At 40.3% G+C, this 4,775-nt stretch overlaps 1 protein-coding gene across 3 annotated transcripts in view; it reads right to left on the bottom strand.

The window, feature by feature from the left end:
* LOC111236843 (probable global transcription activator SNF2L2) overlaps positions 1 to 4,775 on the bottom strand; it is a 52,860-nt gene that overhangs the window by 40,996 nt on the left and 7,089 nt on the right. The gene's annotated exons all lie outside the window — the stretch shown is intronic.

The raw sequence follows: 4,775 nt of genomic DNA, 5'->3' as shown, positions 1-4,775 counted from the left end.
AATTAGGGCTGGGCAGTTAATCATAAAAGTATCAAAACCGACATTTGCAACCTATAACCGTCACATAAAAAAATACAGTCACATGTCTCAACTCCATTCAACTAACATTAGGCCACGTTCACTCAGAGCCTGGTAGTTGAGGAATGCGGACTGCTATTTTTTATCGTGTGCGCGTCTTTATAGGTTGCAAATTCGGTTTTGATTACTTTTATGATTAACTGCCCAGCCCTAATTGAGATCCAGTAATCTTGAGCTTCACGCACTTCAGAGGTGCAAAGTAGGGAGATATGCACATACGTTCTTGTACAGGTGGAGTCTGATATTTTTCTCCTAATGTAGAAATTATTTTCATTATCTTTATGCCTCAAAGTAGGTATGTGAGTGAAGATCCAAGCAGGAGATGTTTTTCTTCATACAACTTCAGACGCTTGTTTTGATGATTCCCCTCTTCGTGTTTCTCAGATCAGCCTTGACAAGCTGTTTTGGTCAAGATATTCTCGGAGACGAGAGAGAGCGCTGAACTCTCCTCAGTTTGTCTGTCTTATTAGGCCATTTCAGCTTGCAGCACCTCTGTGAAACATCTGTTGTGCCAACTGTAATAATTTTTGAATACACATCGGAGGCACCTGGGCAGTTGTATAATCAAAAAGATAATATCAGAGGTTATAAATTATTATACACTGCTCCCTTGGGTTAGTGTGAGGTGAGGTAAACTAAATGAGAATATTACAAAATGTGCATGTTTAATGTTTGGTACAGGCTGTCTGCTTCCCCCAACTAGTCCTGACTGAAACTGAGTAAACGTAAAGCGTTCTTGCATCATAAATGTCAGGACACCCAAATATAGGAGCGGGCCAAAGCTTGAAAAATTTGACTCGCACTCACAGTTTCCCATAAACTGCAACTCCTCTTGTCGAAAAACCGCTACAGCAGGTGACACTCGGCACAGTGGGTAACCAAAGTTAAAAAAGGAGTCCCTGTAAAGTGGCTGTTGTGTCTGTCTATCATGCACAACCAAGTAGAACAGAAAAGTACTTTTTCAAAGTAAAGTTACTGAGCACAGCTGAGTGAAAGATTTAAAAGAGATTGCATCACTATACAGCAGATTTATTTCTCTAATGTAGAATAAATTAACATGACCCTGTTAAGGATACCGGGAACTTCCACTGTTTTAATTTTTAAAGGCCACTGATCAGATATGTGTCATTTTAGCCAATGATTAACCAGTTAATCAATTCAGTCATTCAGCTGATCAACACAGGACTGGGTGTGTTAAATGTTTACAGGCTACCAATTCTCTGTGTACAATGATGCAGCTGTGAGTAGTCGTAATGATTCAACTGACAGCAGCCTGACTCTTCTGTTTTATATCATGATAATTAAAATATATTCAGCAGCCATTTTAAGACAAGAACTCTAGGAAATTGTGACGGACATTTTATTTACCAAACAAATCAAAAAAAACATGAATTAATTATTAGTTGCAGACCGAATAATTTCACTGATTAAATGTCCTCGTCATGTTCTTCAGGTTGCAGGCTCGGATTGCACATCGCATCCAGGAACTGGGAGTCTGCCGGGCTCCCTGCCTCCTGACCTGAGGACTAAAGCCACAGTCGAGCTCAAGGCGCTGCGTCTACTCAACTTCCAGCGGCAGGTACACAAGCGCCGCCGTGTTTCATGTTTCATGTTTCATGTTTCATGTCAGTTTGACTACATAAATGTAAGCCACACCTAGAATAACTTCACTTCACCGTTTTTATTGTCAAACAGCCCTGCAAGTGCTGTAAGAGTGCAGTACTTTTAACATTGACTGATGCTCATTGAATCCAGGTGTTAGTTTCCTGAGATTATTCTTTATGGACTAAGTTGAGCCAGATTGGTTAAAAGAGTGACATGAAATTGGTTCTTTTTTTCCTTCATGAAAATGAGGTTTCTACAAATTAGACAGTTAAGATATTGAAACAGTAAAGTTTCTATTATAGATATTACAAAAATAAACTCCTGCAGATAGAACGGAAGTCATTTAATTTCAGTTGGATTGTATTTTGTTTTGCCAGGACGTCTCCAGATTTAATAATATTTTTATATTGTAATATTTGCTTATGAAATTCACCAGCAACCTGTCAGTGACATAACACCAAGTTTTAAAAAAAAAAAAACTTCAAGTTATCTTGAATGAAAAGTTTAAGGCCATGTCAAAAGTTTCACGACGCCCATCAAAGTGCCTGTGTTATTCCCCGCTCTATTTACTGTTAAGATGCAGTGTTTTGACGGTATCATGTATACCTACAAACTGAATTAGATGTGCAACCTGTGCGTATCTCCAGCTGAGACAGGACGTGGTGGCGTGTATGGAGCGAGACACAACCCTGGAGACGGCCCTCAACTCAAAGGCTTACAGACGCAGCAAGAACGCGCAGACGCTGAGGGAGGCACGCATGACTGAGAAGCTGGAGAAGCAGCAGAAGCTCGAGCAGGAAAAAGAAGCGCAGACAGAAACATCAGGTGAGCCCTCGATGTTTGTACTGAAATTGTTGAAATCGTTACTCTGAGCTGATGTTTAAAGAAAACTTCACAATTTGTTTTCTGTAGCTGCAACAGAAAATGTTAAGATGAAGAAGAGAAAACAGTTATATGAAAGCTGAGAACAAGGCGGCAGCATCAAACAGTCCCTGCATGTTTGACATGAATCTGTCAAAAGTGATTGACAAACTTACAAAAAAAGTTGTTCTTGTAACATGGCGCCTAATGATTTTTCTTGTGTTTCAAAGTAAGTATTTATACTTGTTTTTCAGGAATATCCTCAACAGCATTCTTCAGCATGCTAAGGACTTCAAAGAGTATCACCGCTCAGTTTCCGGGAAGATCCAAAACTCACCAGAAGCCATCGCCAACTGGCACACCAACACGAGCGCGGAGCAGAAGAAGGAGACCGAGAGAATCGAGAAGGAAGAGGATGAGGAGACTCATGGTAAGAACCTGAAAAGTCTAAATAAATGGTATCACCTCTTTTAGACATAAACGTGCAACAGTCCTAGAAGCTTCACACTTGAGCTTTTTCAGAGTTCAAAGTTGTGCAGTCAAATTTTTTACTTGAGTTAAGGTACTAGAGAACTTGCTTTTGAAAACACTTTTTATGTCAACACTTTGTTGTATTGTTCCACATTTGCAGAACCTAAGGACTCTGAAACAACCTACTGACTGACTGTAGAATCTGTAGAATGAAAAAGCCTGTTTATCTGGAATTAAACAAAACGTTACATACCTCGACATGCTTTCCAAAGTTGGGCAGCGAATGGTAAACACAGCAAACACTTAAAATGAAAGGAACCTGTCTTTGTTTATAAAACTTCAAATGTGGACTGAAGATCAGGCCATGGCTCTCTGGTAAAAGAATCGAATTAATCGAACATCGCCATCGTTAGGCGCTGCCAGGTTCAAACGGAGCAAGCACAACATGACTGACTGTAGGAGTTGACAGTGAATGGTCTATCACATTTTTGAAAATAAATAAAAATGTTTTCTGCTGACTAAAATTAACGAGTACTTATTAGAAAAGAGTAAAATCTAGTACAATATTTGTCTTTTAAGTGTCATAGGTTTATCAGAAAAGAGAGAGTATGACTGACAGACAGTGTTGAACTTTTGGTTTTGGTTTCATGGTCAGAGTTTATGATCCGAGTGACAATATATAATGTGGATAGGTATTGATAACCGATCCATTAAATAAGGTAGACTGATCTTGGTAATTGTAAATGATGTGTCAGCACACTACGCTGCACTATTCAAATAAAGCGTAGACAGACTAGCTTTGAATGAATATTATCAAGCCTGTATATAATATTGAAGATTATTTTCCTCATGGAGCTCCGTCGTCTTCCACCATTCACCTCCTGCTCACCATCCCCCTCTTAGGCAGAAAGATGAGGAAGGCTACCGAAAACTGATCGATCAAAAGAAAAGACAAGCGTCTGGCTACTTGCTGCAGCAGACGGATGAATACGTGGCCAACCTCACCACCCTGGTGTATGAACACAAAAGCCGCTCAAGCTGCCAGGAGAAGAAGAAAAGAAGAAAAAAGAAGGTGAGAAGAGAAATGTTCATGTGGTGAATTTGTGTTTTTTTCTGTTTAGATAAAAAACAACCCATGAAACCCTCTTTCCTCCTACAGAAGATGGAAAAATGGCAAACATGGTTTATTAGAACGTGGCTTAAGCACCAAATTATTTAAAAAAAAAAATTTGTCAAAATCCAGTCAAACACATAATAAGATGGTGGTTGGTGTTCATGTGTTTCAGTGTCAGTGGGTCCCAGAGACAGAGGACAGTTCAATGTGACATGAATTATTCTGTATCACGGTTCCTGTCAAAATGACAGTGTGGTTATTACCAAGCGTGACTAGGTTGGTGGTTTTGGAGAGGTGGAGCTGGAGAGCTGCTCTCACTGCCGTCAGCTGCTTCGATCCGCAACTCGCCTCCTTCATCTGAACTACGCACTCATCCGCACCTATCATTTGCGCATCCGAATCTTCCTCGCTTCTGGATATCACTTCTGTCCTCTTTCTGCAGGCCTATTATTAGGATGCCCACTGCTTCGGTAACCACTCTTTTGGAAAGCTGCTTACTTGCCCTCGATGTAATTAGTTGTCAACCTGGTCTCGGTCCCTGCTGCTCGAGTGTGCAATGGGCAATGGTTTAAAGACAGCACACGGTAAACAGAAAACAGAGGACGGCGACATGACCGTAAGATTGACGACGGTTTCTCTCTCTTTT

Source organism: Seriola dumerili, unplaced genomic scaffold, assembly GCF_002260705.1.
Source record: "Seriola dumerili isolate Sdu_G_001 unplaced genomic scaffold, Sdu_1.0 BDQW01000733.1, whole genome shotgun sequence".
NCBI lineage: Eukaryota > Metazoa > Chordata > Actinopteri > Carangiformes > Carangidae > Seriola > Seriola dumerili.
This window is presented reverse-complemented; position numbering and strand designations above follow the sequence as displayed.